At 40.9% G+C, this 17272-nt stretch overlaps 1 protein-coding gene across 10 annotated transcripts in view; it reads right to left on the reverse strand.

Annotated features, from left to right (window-relative positions):
- zfhx3b (zinc finger homeobox 3b) overlaps positions 1-17272 on the reverse strand; it is a 308314-nt gene that overhangs the window by 271564 nt on the left and 19478 nt on the right. Inside the window, exon 4 of one of the 10 annotated variants that reach the window (XM_085907646.1) lies at positions 15624-15679. The exons of the other annotated variants lie outside the window; for them this stretch is intronic. The gene's annotated coding sequence lies outside the window, so the exon portion shown is untranslated. The remainder of the gene's footprint in view (positions 1-15623; positions 15680-17272) is intronic. 10 annotated transcript variants of the gene reach the window in all.

The following is a 17272-nucleotide window of genomic DNA, read 5'->3' on the forward strand; positions in this document are numbered from 1 at the left end:
TGTGCGTCTTTCTGCGCACCACATGGTGGTAATTCTGAACGTAGCGAGCCTAAATTGACCACATCTTGGTTAAAACTATCACGGATGGAAGATCCCATGCAATACGCTATCTGTACATTTGTGCAGAAATATACGAAGGCAGTGATAATAAACCTCCGTCAAGTCCGCTACACCTGGATATATAGTCTCTCCTCAATTGTATCCCCAGCTCCAGTCACCCCTAGTAAAACTAGCTCTCAACACCCAGCACTCCCTGACCTCGGGATAGCCCCGTAAACATAAAAGAGCTTTGATATGAACCAGGTGTGGGCAGACTATGTGTCAGGGAAAAGTGACAGAGATGAACACGTATTTGGATGATATAGGATTCGGACAGCTGAAAACGAGACGCCGATACAGTTGCCGAGTCCCAAATTGTAAGCATGTGATAGCAACGGGCCAGCCTATTTAGACCCATTATCAGAAACTCAGACAGGCTGTGCGGTTCTGCTTTATGTTAAAATCAGATGGCTCTTCAAAGTAACAGAAAGGGGGGTCCAACATGGGTTGCGCAATATCACATGGCTCTTGTACTTTTCAAGATCTAAGAATCGCTTTGTTGAGCTTGAATTGAAATAATGGTTTCGTTGTTATTCATGAAACGTATTAGGCGCATTGTTGATGAGCTACGCTCTGTGGGAAAGTAGCAATGCCGTTTCCCCCCTTCCTGTCACTCTGTCTGGTTTCAGGTTAAACTTGACCCCTCACACTTGACCTTGGGGGCTTGGTTGAGCAAAGAGGGCACAGCTGTTAGGGAGGCTCTGCAGCGGGACCGACTCCCGGCTGACAAAGGAAGAAATTCAATTGCAGCACGTTAGTGTCCGAGTCATTGAGTATCACTCATTTTGGCTAACTAGAAACATCTTTTTGCTCTGCACTCAAGGCAACTTTCATTAACCTCAAAAGAAGAGGAAGGACATGGCGGCTGTGGTGGTGGTGGTGGCGGGGTCACACAGTGGCTCTCCCAGCTTCAAATTTCAACACTCCTCCTGCGGTGCCCTATTTTTAACGCCTGGTACATATTGCTGTGGTCATTAGTTTCAGCACCTCTGTCCTGCAATGTCAAACGCCTCGCAGGTTTGATGCATGAACGAGGGTCCATCACTTACATTGTTCCCCCGGACAAGCAATGTGTGTGTGGTTCCTTGTAGTGGCTAAGACAAAGACAGATAGATGGGCTTGGGCTCAGGCCACAGGTACCTGGGGACACTTTGCAGGACAGCTTACAAATAGGACTGAGAAGGAAGGGATGAGGCTGAATAAAGGCTCAACCCATAACTGTCACCTCTGCAGATTGAACAGCTGCCCTAAATGAAGACAAACTATCGATCCACAGAGTAATATCTGCCGTTTGGTATGTCTACAACGAGAACAAGGGATGCCAGAAGAATATTCGCTTGCCATGTGAAAATTGATCCAAATGGTGACATGTAGACTTCATAAACATGGCAGGAAAGCGATGCGGCGGAGATCCAAGTTTGTCTCTGAGCTCTGCTTTATAACAAATTAAAAACAAGAAGGAAATCATACTGAAATTGGGTCCCAGCTTGCAGCAGCCAGCCCTCCACCCCCACGTCTTCACCCCCTGCCATAGCCAATGTCTCTTTTCTCCACAATCAGTGTCAGAAGAAGCGGCGAGGATCGGTTTGCGAGAAACACTTATCTAGCACAGCGGCAGAGCCCTGTTCCTCCACCCTTTATCTCACCAGGAGATGGAATTCAATATACAAAAAACCCCATCATGCAGCAGCATCACGCCTATGCTGGGGATAAGGGCAGGGTTGCCAGGTAATTGGTTGGTGGTGGACGAACACAAGGTTTGAGACTACCCGTGGAGGAGTGGAGATTACAGCAAGGGGTGGAGGGACTGGGTAACTAGGAGTCTGTGGGGGAGGGGCGAGGAGGGGGTGGCTTCTTGACAATCTTTCTCCCCCCCCCCCCCCCTCAAAACCCCCTTTCTCCTGCAGCCACACCTCACCCCCACCTTCGCATGTAATCTCCGCCAGCACAAATGTACATGCGTGTTGGTGTTTTCTGGCTCCAGAAGGAACAACAAAGCGCAATAGTTCTTTTGTACCGTGCCTATGTCACAATGCAACCCACACGCTAAACACGCATCCCCCTGGGTATCTTTATTATTAGAAAAAAATAAAACAAAAAAGATTGCTCGCATTCATGACATTTCAATTGAAATTAGACCCAGATAACGTCAGTGCGTATCATTACGGAGCAAAAAAATCATTTCAATCCTGTGAGATATTCACAAAAGGAGGTTGGAAAGGCGCTCATCGAACAAACGTATTAAGAACGGTGACGGCGGATACACGCGCAGGAAATCCACGGGCACTCCATTTCCCGTTTTCCAGCATCTTCGAGAGATAACTGTTGCAGAAGACGGGGAGATAAAGAAACACGTGAGGAAAGAAGAAAAAGTCATTTCTCTGATTTATTTATGATGCGGCGAGGTATGCTGAACGCATCAGAACATGCAGCAGTGGTCATACTGTCAAAGAAGATGAAGTGTCTTCATAGTCGACTGAGCAAAAGAGCGGGGAAAAGAAAGAGGGGGAAAATTAGAGGGGCGAGAGATGAGGATACTGCAGAAGGGTGTTAACCACCTCATCTCTAGCGCATCACCCATTCGCCACAAAATGGCTACTTCGCTCTTTCTGACAGGCGGCACCAGCGTTGGAGAGGGGGGGGCTATCTGAACCGTCACTGTGTCATCTTGAACCTTTCTCGCTTGTTCCTCAACTTGCGCTTATTCTTGTAATGCTTTCGGAAAAACACACTGTCTGACGGCAGAACTACTATTTTGTGCCTCCCGCAATTAAACTGAATAATGGTGGAATTAATTTGGGGGGTTGTAACAGCACGTTGCTCATGGTCCACTAGAACACATGCTAAACTTTATATACATAATATATCCCTTAATGCCGTAGTGTGTTTTAACTGGCAAGATTCTGCATGGTCTTTTATGAGCTAATTGTGTGCTCAGCTCAAGATGTAACAATGCTCTGGAGCTAATACACCATTCCGTTATGATGACCTTCCACGTTAGTTTTCAAAATGTGTCTGATTTTCATAAAATGCATTCACCCTCAAGTTCCTAAGATATGATTAAAGTCAAAGTGAGAACAAGAGGCAAAACACAAGTTGTTATAGTTGTATTATGATCTAGTGCTTAAGACCTGCAAATTCCCATTAAGTGGGAAGTGGGGGGGGGGGGGGGGGGCAGTCATTGCAGTATTTCTTTAAAACAGAGGCTGCAAGCTTTTGTTCAGTGCAACATCCCCCTCTGCAGGCAAAGAGAATACAACCACACTTCACAAAGACCTGTTTTTTGATCTGAAAACGAGATGATGCGTTGGTGGCCGTGTCACATTAGTTTAATGGGAATAGATGAGATTGTGTTGAAGCACATTTGCAGACTCAGCCAAAGTTAGCCCATCCAGTTACATAACTGTGTGAGAGAAGCACTTTCCATCTGAAACCATTTCAACCACACACCTATTTCAGTTTATATTCTGCCTTCCGTATTTTCCAAGCTACATATTATCCAATTAAATGCCCATTAGTTGTCACGTAACTTAACATGTGCCTATAATTTGAGGCTTAAATTTAGAAGGGCCACAAACCGACAACATCAAATGTGATTGATCGAGATAAACCCGATGTTGGCCTGATCTGGAAAAACTTAGACCAAATTACAAATGTACAGCACATGTTATGCGACCAATTTTAAAATATGTTTAACAAGTTTTAGCTAACCATAAAAAGTATCCAGCAATTGTTGTTTTGTTACCTACCAGTCAGACAGTGACCATTGTTTATATGGGGGAAAGGGGGGGGGCAAAGTATAATCAATGAGAAGTCAACCTTTGTGTTGGCACAGCATTTAAATAAAGCTGACACAAGCTATCTCAAATCGTGTGCATTTTGACTCCCAAAAGTTCCAACTCACATTATTAAATGTAGTGACGGCACAATCTCACTTTTGTTCTCATTCTGCTCAGAGATTTTAAACGTTTCCAAATAATAAAAATCTCTTCCGCTTGCACGGTACAACGATTTTAGGGCAATTTATCCAGCGATTGACCTTGCGCTTCTCCCTCTGTGTTACGGCCGACTTTGCAGCTGAGCCTTTGAATCAACTGATGCTTTGGCACAAGCCTCCAACTCTAAGGTTATTTCTTCGGGATTTCGTCTAAGTTCTTTCAAGACCCACGAGCATTTGGAATATATATATTATACATAATAACTCCGTCTAATAAAGCAACCAAAGTTAGGGGCTCAGAAGCATAAAAGCATTCCTGGATTGGCGGGAACCCCGTGATGAGCCCCATGTCTTTGTGAGCAGAAGCTCCTAGAGGTCCTGCGAATTTTAGAGCCAGGCTTTGGAGTTTTTTTAAAGATTATCTTTTGGTCTTTGAAGTGCACAACCCACCTGCTTCAATCGCAAAAAAAACGCTCCTGCTTTGGGTTCCAGGACGTCGTCTCACATAACATAAACAACAATAAGCTGACCCTTGGGGAATTGCTGTTTATTACCAAATCTTTGCAGAAGCTTTGCACGCAACTTGAAGAAAGAAAACACACAAACGCACAGACACATGAAACATGCAGGCTATGAAAGGAGGATGGCAAATAATTTATAAAAACATACAACAAAAAATGTAAAAAAATCTCAGTTGATTTGAATCCATTTCAGCCAATGCACTACAAAGTCCAGAATATTTACAAACTCACCAGCTGTGTCGATAGACTCAAGTAAATGTAAAGCATGTTTTCATAGAGGAACAGCTTGTATTGACTAAAAGCACATTGCTCCTGTTTTACAAAGCGGCGAGGAAGCCGTTTTATTGGGCCTCTTTGAAAGAATTCCCAATTTGGGATGATTGTGTTTAAGCCTCCCGTTCAACCTTAACGTAGCAAAACACCAATATAAGAACTTTGTATCAAACACCAACGAAGGAGTATAAGACGAACCATTATAAAAGGAAAAATTGGGCCGTAACTACAATAACGCATGATTAAAAAGTAATATGATGCAAACGAAGGTACACAAAGTTTGCTCCATTTGAACTTTTGTGCTTTGTTCATTGAGGCACAAAGCAAAGACAAATGAGATCTCCTCCACTGTCAGGCTTCGTGTCACTGTCCTGATTACCCTGCAGTGCGACACCGAGACAAACGGGCGAGCGGCAATAGGAGGGAGCGGGGCGGGCTTGTGCGAATGAGATGCTCACTGACCCTGCCATCATCACAAACCGCTATTCTCATCTCATATCCCGAGCGGCTGAGTGACTGGACGGGCTTGCTACGTATTAAGCTTACAGCGGGTGAGCGGAAGCCCTTGTTTTAAAATCAAGCGCTCACCAATTAAGGGGCATCCATGGCACACTAACAAGTGTAAAAGCAGTTGAAATGAGTAACTTTCTGCAGCAAAGCATTATCTATGCGCCAGACATTCAGCATATTTCCTCCATAACTGCTGTCTGCATACGCTGGTGCCACTTTGAAGGTTAACAAATCAATATTCCCGAAGCTTGTCGTTTATTAACACGGGAGATGGGCTCGGATAATGATACGTGCGCAGACCTGGAGCGACAGTTCTGCGGGTAGAGCCTATTAAGCATTGCACACACCATAAAGTAGAGAAAGGGACTCTAATTGAGATTATGATTATTTGTCTGAAGCGCAGTCCCCTCAAATATCACAAAGCGCTTCTCTGGAGCGAGACCTGTCAGCCGCATTTGTGTCCACGCACCGCTGTTTGAACCACTCCAAAGTTCGAGGCTTGCTTAAACAGCAAATTAGAACGACTTAATTGTTTAATTCGCTTATGAAAAGTTTGCCAGAGTAGAAGCCGCCGCAAAGACTTTGGATTTGCTCGACCAAGTTGCAAGGCGGTCCGGAGAGACGGCCCAGTCAGCGAAACAGAGAGGAGTGCGAGGGGCCGGCCGGCCGCATCCCACGTCTATTCGCATTAAATGAGAGGCTGACCGTTTTAATTAGGCAGCGCAAATTTACATCAGCAAATTATGTAAGCAGCTCCAAGAGTAACAAAGCGTGATACCAGCTAAATCACAGCTTGGCTGACGCTGGCCTGCCACTTCATGGTGATGTGACCATGGTCGATCAAGCAGCGAAGCCTCAAATGCCAATTAGACATGAGTGGGTAATTGTGTCAGGGGGGCTGGTGGCGCAAGGGACATTGTTACAATGTCCTCAGGCACTTTGTGTTTCCAACCTTTCGCTACATTCCAAGTGACATCTCTGATACACACAGAAACACACATATGGACAGTTGAGTATAGTTTGAGGAATTATTGATTGAGGTTTCTTGTGGCACTGAATATCATCCAAATTTGGTCCATAACTATGATCTGAATTCATTTTTAAAGCAGAGTTCCAGTATTTTGACAGAGAATATTGAGTACTGTGACAATACTAATACATTTCCTCATTCACCAGGAACAAAAAAAGGTTTGTTTCTAGCTTGTTGCTGTTCTTTGATAAGCAGCAAAAACACTGGTTGTTGATCAAAAAGCAGAGAAAAATGAACTTATTCCAAAAAAATAATCTCAAACAGACCACTTACTTTGCAGGCAATATCAAGACAGAATGTTAGATGAATATAACAAGAATCTTAGACGTTAATGAACTCAAGAGAGTAACTAAAACTAGCCCTTTACATACATCAATATAACCAAGTGAAATGATATATGAGATAAGATTCTCATATCGGTCTTTTGTGTTATTTGGTGGGAAGCCTAGATGATGAAAACTTTCACCGGAACTGACAGCATGTCAAAAGTGTGTTGTTGTGGCAGCAGTGGGATTTGTGCCCTGGCATTTTGCAACTAATGTGTTCCAATAAATAATATCACAGCCTTCAACACATTTTTAGAACATAGCCAATATAACAATGCTGGTGTGGAAGGAGAAAGGATCCAATTGAACTTGGTTCAAAAACTCCAAGCTGTGATGTCCTCTGTGCCGTTTGCCCTCGCAGTGGGGCCCGGTGGCCAAAGATGCCCACCCACATCTCCGCTTTCCGGGCTGCTCTTGATTCTAATTGGCCTGGACCCATTTTATGCTTCTGAAGTCCCTGCATGTTAATACTCCCACGGTAACAGTCACCGACTGGCTGCCACGCCGTGAGAGGCCTTTTCAGCCACATTACTTCTTATTGGGTTACAGAGCCCCCATCGTTGCAAATACGACAAATTTAATAGATCCGCTCTATAAAAATCACTGCCGCTGTGAAAGACCCGTTTCTGGGGTTCCTTTATTTATATATTCACTCTATTTTGCCACCTTGCCGGGTGAGCCACTGCATGAGGCACGGGCAAATTAGGTTTATGCCGCACCACACATAAAGGAAAGGATGCAGGGAAGGAATGAGAGGCTTTCAAAATTAGATCAATGGTTTCAACAATCTATCGGGGGGGGAGAGGGGTTCCACAGAAATCAGCTTATGCTGCAAGCTAAAAATGTACTTTTAAAACAGCAGGTATAGAGTTCATTCACAAGTGAATCATGTAGGGGGCAGCAAAAAACGAAGGCACAAAAACACAGGGACACCACAGTGGGCATACAAGATTGCATTTTCTGACACATTCAGAGCTTTATTTTGAAGGCAGGAGTATTAACTTTGTGCACTCCGTAAAAGAGCTAGCATTTATATGACTATATAAAAATCCCAGACAGTGACCCAGCTACAGAGACTCTATACGCTTTACTTTTTAGCTCCAGCTTCATATGCAAGTACAAATATAATTACGTATTATTGTAAAGAGTTACTGCGCATGTCACTTCCCCCACCTTCAAACATTTTTAACAAAGTTGAGTATGCATATGAAAAGTTTTTCTGCTCTGACTTTCACCTATCATACACATAATCCTGCCGCTACTACAGACTAGGATTGAACACTGAAACACTGGTCTTAACTTGGCTATAAAAATGTGATAAGGAGAGAAATGGTGGGCAAATTCGGAAGTAATCCAACCAACAGAGTGTTTCCCCTGTGATTTAACAATTCCCAGCAACTGTTGTGCACGTTATTCTGCAGCGCAAAATGTGTGTACTTGAAGGGTATACCCTCTATCTCTTATTGGAGAGGCTGTGTTGAATATATCGGCGTCTATTTTCTCTGGGTACGACTTCATACTAAAAACAGATTTGACTTTTCATTTTCCATCTATCATTTGAAACATTGTCAGCCTTATTGCTGTGGCGTTGTCTAACTACTTCATTACTTTATGCTCCATGTTTCTGGCTTCAATCAGGGTAATAGTTGGGAGGTAGAATATGAAATTAGTGTTCAAACTCTTGCATAAAATGAATACTAATTAACTAGAGGAGAGACTACTTGAAGAAACGGGGAACGGGGCAATTAACGAAAGCCTGGAGCAAGTTTGCAGAGGACAAGGCTTCCAGTCTTCCTAATTAAATTCTCTCGCAGACACCTGGCCTTTCACCTCCTCCTCTATTTCTCCCATCTCCCATGTGGCTGTCACAAAGAGGGGTATCTCTTAAGCTTTGTGCACAACTGTATTATCCAGGAAGTACAAAACTCTTCAATTTTTCATGGCCAAACTCTCTCTTCAGCTAATGACGGAGATAATGAGCACTGGTAGAAAGGATGCTCGGGACCACAAGGCCGATGGACCACCTGATTTTTTGTCGGTCCCCTCAACTCGTACCTTCCTGGCGCTTTATTTTAATGGAATAGAAGTAACTTTCCTAACTGGATACTCAATGTACAGAAAGATGATGTACAGAAAGATTCTTATCAGTGATTTTAAAACGCAACGAACCGGTCTTACAAGTACCAAAAACTTGCTCTTAAAAAACAGAGAGAGATCATTGCTGCAAATCTTAAAATGAAGGCAAATTCTGAAAAAATCTTTTTTGCATGCAGACTAATGAAACTTGAAGCATATTCCACCGTGGGTTCCCATTTGCAAGACATTCATTCGCATCATCTCGTATCAAATTGAGACACCACGTTTACAAAGACTCAGATTTCTCACTGAAGCCCTGTAGGGAGAACAATGCCTTGGCACATTAAATATCATGGAAATTTCCAAGCTATAAACACATTGATCAAAAGGCTAACTTTATTCAAATTGAACTCTATTGACTCAGGGACGCGACCACAGGCAATAAACTGTTAATGATATTTAGAATGAGCTTTAAGACAACAGTCGTTTATGAAAACATTTTAATCATAGGCAGCTCACAAAATATTTACTTGCTTGTGTAGTTTTATACTTGATTGGTGGGGAGGGACTCTAGAGACCTGCCTAATTGTATACAAGAATCTAAAGCAAAATGTTCTACAATCTATCTCCTTTCAAGTGACCTACAAAAAGAAAAACATATTTTGCCCAAAGCACGTTATTTTTTAGACGTTTTTTTTCCTTTTGATCTGAATTTGGATTCATTAGCTGGTTCATTCAAACCATTTGTGATGAAGCTATTTTTAGAGAATTAACACTCCCTACCTTAATGAACAATTTTAGAGATAATTGCGTTGCGGCTACATGTGATGGAATAAGGACACCACTTTCATGAAGAAAAATGGTTTGAAATTTGGAGAGAAAAAAGATGTTATTTGTATTACATATACACAATAGTGGCTTCCTTGAGCTTAGTTAATACTTTTGTAATCAATTGTCAGAAGAGATTTGAGAAAATTACACTGCATTCAAGACTGCAGCCTTAAAAAATATATATATAGTGAAAGCTATGTAATGTAAACAATTTCTATCCAATGTAGCAAATGATAAGGCAGGGGGGAAGAGTGAATGAATGAAAGCGGGTCCTCCTGCACAACCTTGTGGATAAACCACAAAAAAAAATTAATAGGGAAATATATTTGCCACTTGGTTCCATTGTTAAAGACCAGCAAGTTTTGGCAAAAAGTACTGAAAAAATGAACAGCTGGATATATGTATGCAAACAAAAGTTTGGAAAAGGTCAAATTAAGTTTACCTTTAAAGCTTACAAATCATTTCAGGCTCATCCCAAAAGTTCACCCTAAAGTCTAACATCCTTATTTTTTTTAGTACTGTATAAATATTCGCCTGAAAAAAATCTTCAAATATAGAATGCTTTACATTCATTAGTTGTGTTCCAGGTGATGCAGGCAGGGGGGAGTTTAAAATTCAGTGGTGTCAAATACTTGATGAATTCGAAGCAAAAACAGCTTGGCTGGTTCGCTGTGCCCCAGGATGGCCCTGACTGGAGCGGACCCAGCCTTCATAGAAAGGTGCTCCGTCTAATCTGGCCTCATTTTATGCCTCTTGAACCGTGACCAATGTATTTAAATGGCTGTTTCTTTGACAGATGCTCAGTTCAAATCATTCCTCACTGGGAATTTGTAGGAGTGATATTAAAAGTCCTTCGGGCCAGGCAGCCTGAAGAGAACATTGGAACATCAAAAGGCCAAACACTTCAAAAACTTCAGCTAATGATGCTAGGCTAGCACATCTCCCGGGGACAAGGAGGGCTTCAACTTTGTCCAACATACCTCTAGCTGCAGAAAGAAAAAAAATCCACTCCGTTAAAACAGAGATTTGGCTCCACCCCCTCCCCTCCCCCAAATTCTACTTGCTCTGCATTTCGATGCGATTTAGCACAAGATACTTGATGTATTCCTCCCGATCTCAGAATCTACAGGGGAGCAGTCCGGGGAGACGTGTGCAGTCTTATCCAACACATCTTAACCTGCTCTTAGCAAATATATACGAGAAAAGCACAATGAAAGACATGAGCTTGCAACTAAATTTGCACTAGGGACTAAAGTAGTTCGAAACTGGTTTACTAAATCTGCAGCAGAGTACTCCCACCAACCTAAGCCTCAACTGAAGTATTCAAGGCGCTTCACACTGCTTTCCTCATTCACCGACTGATGACATGCCATCAGGAGCAAGTGGAGTTTCCAGTGCCTTGCTCAAAGACAGTTCAACATGGTCAAGTGGCCAGAGCTCAAAGCCCCAACCTCTGGAATGGGGGACGACCATACTACCACTGAGCCACGCCACTCCTACATGTTTTAAGACAGGTGGAGGTAGACCAAAAGTGAGACGGACAAGTGGGGAAATTAGGAGTCTAGAAAAGCAGCTGGCAACATTCACTCTCAAGCCTGATGGGAGACGACAGTCGTAATGAAGTAATAAAAAACCACCAGATGAGTGGGGTGAACATTGAAGCACACCTGGTATGACCGCTTTAGGTCATATGTTCTTCATAAGACATTAAAAATATATCCCAAATGTCACATCACGTCTTTTTTTTCCTGTATAGTTTGGCATTAAAAACGGCGACCAAGAATAAAGTATAAAAAGGGGGTGCTCTTCGATGAGAGTGACTCGGTTATAAGTTCTTTTCAAATCCATGCAGCCATTTTAGCAATATGACAGTAAATGATCAGTTCTTCAAAAAAGAAACACCAAGTTGTTTTATGGCACTCATAGACGGTCAAATTTAAAAAAACAAAAACACATCTCTTTCAAACGGCCACAGAGCGTCGCCTTAAGGTTGACTCGGTTTAAAAAGGAAAACACTATTCATTTACTTGTATTTGTGTCTTGGAAACAAAACAGCTGCCAGAATTCCCTTGAAAATGTTTCAATTTAGCAACCAGGACAAAAAAGTCTTTTTTTTTTTTTGTTTCATCGTGACCCTTATGAGGATGAGCAGTACGGAGGATGAATGAATATATCTCCACGTTATGCGGACAAGCATAAAGTCACCAAAAACTGTGTTCTCGGTTTAAATTGGTTTTAGTTGACGTACTGCAAAGCGAATAATCCCTAGCTGTCACCAATCTGCTCAAACTTCTTTGCATTATAAAGATGATGCAGCTATTGCTAAAAGTAGACTTCAGTGCCCAAGTAAATCTTTTAACAGTTTTACCTTTTTTAATTACCTGTAAGTAGCCGAGCCTGCTATGTGCACATAGTTCGAAACAATGAACCACAAAAATGCACCAAAGCTAAACATCAGTTCCTCTTGAAGAAAACCCATTAAGATAAATTTGGCTTGATGAAAACCTGCAAGCATTAACCTTGAACAGCTGTCCTCTCGAACTGCAGGCTTTGCCCTCGGAATAATAGGCCAACAGCCCCGTTAGCCGCATGCCGCATGTGTTTAATTTCCAACATCTGCCGGCTTCACGCTTGTGTGCTTTCCATTCCCGCTGCACATTCTTCACAAATCCAGTAGCTTCCTTCTCCTGCATTTGTAAATGTTGTTGATGGTGGAAACCTTCCATGTTTACTTTGAATCCCTGGGTCATTTGCGAGCTGGCTGGAATTACCTGCAGCTGCTCACTTTGCGGCTTTCATTGCCTATTCTTCGAGAAAAGAAAAAAAAAAAAAAAAGACTTACCATTGTAAAGTAAATTGTTACCAGTGGGTAAACTACATTTATGCAGCACTTGCCAAGTCCACTCCTTCACCGGCTTTCTCACACTTTACACGTTTACGTCAGACTGTATGATCACGGTGTCTGGAGCAATTCAGGAAATCTCCAATGATCTTTTTCAGTGCATATTAAAATTCTTTTGATAGAAACATATAAATATCCACCAGTTTAAAAGAATGTACAAAAATATGTTGTTTAGCGAGTACAAAGGCTAAAAGTGCCAAAGGGCTACATGCAAGTAAAAATGAAACAGAAAATAAGTGTGAAAGTGTGTCTACTTGCGTTCTGTGGTAGAATTACAGTATATGTTGAATCACTGGTTTAATGGATAAAGTGAAAAAGGGGTAGGAATCTAAAAAGCTATGCTTCCTCCTACTCCTTTTCGAGCATTCTTTATTGGTCTATTTATTTATGTATTATTATTATTTATTATATTTAAAATAATTATTCTTTCTGTTTGTTGGTTTATTTTTTTGTTTGTTGTATGGACTTATATATGGCACTTCAAGTGCTATCTGTTTTGCTTAATTTTCTTTTTGTTTTGGATGTTCGAAATAAAGATATGAATCGAAAACATGAGATAATTTCAAGCATTTAAGACAAGTCATGTCGTGATACTTTTTCGATACTGCAAGTGAGCTACGCCAACACGAGTCGAGAAAAATTCGACCCTCAACAAAAGAGCGCTTTTCAACTTTGATCGTAGTATTGTCCTGAGAAACAACATCTATATTTATCACCAGATACGTCTAACAGACAACTATTGATGGTGAGGCATCGAGGGGGGGGTTGAAAGAAAAAGAAACTTAAGGACCAGTCGACTGCTGTTCGCCCGAGGACCTCGTCTGCTTTCACTTGCTCTGTTTGGCAGCAGTGGAAAAGCAAATTTTACACTGTCTGGGACACAAATTGGCATTCCCAACTCTGGTTATCCCTTCACCATAATTTAATTAAGAGACACTTCTGTCAGTCGAGGAAGAAATCGGAGCATTATGAAGTTTGACTGACAGACAGACTTAAAAGTGTTAGCAATTTCACTACATGCTGGGTATAAGTGGAAAAGTTCAGAGGCTCGGTGAGAGGCTTTGAATTGGCCCCACGCCACACTCGCTGGCGACTTGAAGTAGAACCTTAAGAATGAAATCAACGTACTAAATTGTCAGCTTTGAACTCCAGTCAGAGATCTTGTGACAACCTCGACAAATAAAAGTCAGAAGTTGAAAGTGAACATTATTTAACCGCTTCAGAAGAACTTTTTTTTTTTCAAGAAAACTCTTTTATTCTATTTTGACCAACTTGATTTTATCTAAAATGTATGGTATTTTCCTTATTCGTTTGATAACTATGCTGTAAGACCGTAGACGTAAGAAAGTAACTCGGGCAATGCCAAAACGCCACTAAGTTCAATTATTTGGACTGCATCAGACAAAAAGGAGTGTAACAAGTCAGTAAAACATGGACAAATGCATTAATTATCGACCGAATAGTGTAAAATATACAAATGTGCTTGCTAAAATAATAAAAAATAAAATAAAACGTGTTTTTTCTTTATGACAGTGTAGTTTCTCAGTCATTCAAGTCACGCTACTCCACAAATGATTAAATCAAGGAAACCGGATTCTTCTAGTTTGTTCATTTTGCAGGGTTTTCTTATTTTCCCAAAACACAAAAAAAATCAAGGCAATTATGTATTTAGAGTAGAAAAGTCTTGATTTTAAAAACATTTAAAAAAAAAAAAAAAAAGATAAGTGACAAATTTAAATTCTTGTGAAAACTGAGACAGGCGACCATTACTTTTGATTGGCCATCAGGGATGTGGCGGTAATTTTCTAAATTATAAGACATCACAGTACCACTGGTGTTATTCCACAAATTACTGCATTACAGCCCTTTAATTGTCTTTTGTTCCCCAACAAGGTGTCTTTTTTGGTGGACTAAATTGAAATTCAAACAAAAGGGCAAGATTCTCCCATTTCGCACTTGAGTCTTTGTGCGTGAAAGAAGAATTATATAGCCCTGATGAAAAATTTACAACCTCTTAACAGACTATACGGAATGATTGTGCTCTTCAAAATGTCAAGGGCAGGTGTCTGAGGTGTTAATGGCAATAGTAAAACAAGACAGAGAGGTCATAGACATTTTTGACAGTGTACGTAGCATAGAACATATTAGCCGGGCTACATTGAGAATTTATACTTGTGCGGGGACTCGAGCTGTAAACATGGTGGAAATGTCCATTTTGATTGAGCCATAAAAGCGAATGAGGTCAAGCAATGACAATACATCAGTGTTGTAATTAGCTGTGCTAAAACTAGACGTGTTTAATTGCACGACATTGAAGTAATACATTAAGGGTCACCTGCCATTGAATAATCACTGGACATCATTTAGGGTCTAATAGGTGCGCTATGTAATCATTTTTGTTTCCATTTATATTACCGGCTCAATTGGATTGGTTTGATTGGTCAAATGGAGTCAACCGTCAGTAGTAGTTAGACCGTACAAGCGATAATAAATAAAAATCAAAGTAGCAAGCAGAATGTTGTGCCACAAACATACTCAAAGTATAAAAGGAATATTGCGCTAAAAGTACTCTGACAAGTACAAGTTATACAGAATGCAGATTTTATTGTTTTCATTTCATTTTTGCTTCATTTCGGCTGGTTATAGATTCAATTGTTTTATTTGTGCTTCATTTGCCTTTGGTTTCGGATTATCCGATAATGTTCATCATGATACAGATTTTTCATTGTTTATGTTTATACAACATCTATGGGAAAATGACCTTATAATAATTGCATTTAAAATGAAAATCTTAAAATTTGGGGCATCATAATCACATTATTTTTCAAAATTGTACAGCGTTATAGTTACTACATACTACCTCCCCCTAAATGTTAGCTACCGACTGCAAACGGGATAGGTCACATCATGCATGGATAAACTATCTTGGATTTTTTTTTTCCACACTATATGATCCATAATGGATCCAACACTCTATAAAATGCTGGTACGTAAAACGGCTACACAGCTATGAAGAATAATTGTAGTGCTTAAAACTTAATTTGATCCAAATGATTTTTTTTTAATTTTCACTGAACATGACTATAACAGCAGGGGGAAAAAATGTTGCACGTCTTACCCTTATTGTAGCTCATTCTTCTGTTCATGATTTCCAGTGCTAAATTTCCTGAGACGCTAATGAGAAGGGATGAAAGAAAGCCAACCATGAAAATGGCTCCATGTTTCCATTTGCTTCCGCTTTCCTAGTGGATGGTTTTTATTAATTTCATTTAATTATCCCACACTGCTTTTTTTATGGGGTTTTTTAATACTGTGCCATGTCTGCCCTCCTCCTACTATGTGATCTTTTGTAATTTAATAAAGCCTCATTTGAGTGAGAAGTTGATTAAAGAAATTAAGCTTCAGTGGTCATCGCCGTTGCCGTCCTCCCAATTTCATAAACACATCCAATACTTCACATTATGAACATGTCAAGCAGAAATCAACACCACAGGACACGTTCCACAAAATGTCGGTAATTGCAAACGCCAATTAAGGGAGTATCGTACTTAAACACGGCGAGTGACAGCAAGAATGGAAAAGAGTTCACATTGTTATATTGGCTACGGCTTTTCTTTCCCCTTTGTCCCTTAATCCTTTTGATAGTACGTATTTTTATTTGTTCTTCTTTTAATTTTCATATTTAATGAGTTCCAAGACCAGATTTTGCTGTATAAACCTGTTTTGAAGGTATTTTCCACCTTTTAGGGTTGAATGATGACACTGGTTTGCAATACTCAGCGGAGAAATGAGGAAACCGACTTACTGCCCTCTGCTTGGTGTTGCTGTAATTGCATCAAAAGTCATTTCTGAGATTCTTTGAAGGCCCCGCCCCCTACCCGAGTTATCCCCATCCATGTGGCAACATAAACAAAACAAATTAAAAGCAATATGCAATATCAAGAGTGCAGCATACAGTTAAAAGCTTATTACCGCCGGAGAGACAATTAACGCTTGAAAACGATAGCCGAGATCTACTGGCAGTTTTGAAGCATAAGTTATTGATTTGGAAATGAAAACCTGTGCTCTTCAAGGTTACAGCCAGCCCAGCCTCATTACTGCTCTGTCCTTGAGAGGCCCGCACCAGCGTGGAGAGGACCGCTTTAATGAAGGTGAATTTAATGGGATTTAATGTAGCTGGGGGCAATGGAGCGGCGGAGATATGGTTTTAACAAAGAGCAAGGGACCAAGGGTACAGCCAAGAGAGCAGTCATTTCCTTTTCTTGCTTTTAGATTTATTTATTTATTTATTTTCACATTTGCCCAGGCGGCATAAAACCACACAACTGTGTCAACTAAGTAAGGTCTGCAGCTTTTCATCGTAGAGTCACAGATTTGCTTTTCTGTGGCATTGTTTTCATTGCAATCTGATGACAATCTTTGCTTTGTCAGTCTGAAGAAGATATTAAAGCTTAAATGTTGGCGGGTGTGCGCAGATTCCCATGTAAAATGAGTTTGAATGTGATTGGTTTATTCTGAACAACAACATGCTAGTTACAAGCGCGTGTGCATACTTGTGCAACCACATTATTTGACTTGGTTTTACTTACCCCATTAAAGAAGGTCATATGAATGGTGGAAAAGGTTTGGAAAGGATCAATCTCGGTCGCATTTGTTTATATCGTCAAAACTTGACATTTGAACGGGGGTGGGTTGGAACGGGGGGGTTGGGTGGGGTGAATTTGTTATAATCTGAAGATGTTATTGAAGATTATTATTATCATCATC

The sequence above is a fragment of the Syngnathus leptorhynchus genome, chromosome 3, assembly GCF_054491065.1.
Source record: "Syngnathus leptorhynchus isolate UIUO chromosome 3, UIUO_Slep, whole genome shotgun sequence".
In the NCBI taxonomy this organism is placed as follows: Eukaryota; Metazoa; Chordata; class Actinopteri; order Syngnathiformes; family Syngnathidae; genus Syngnathus; species Syngnathus leptorhynchus.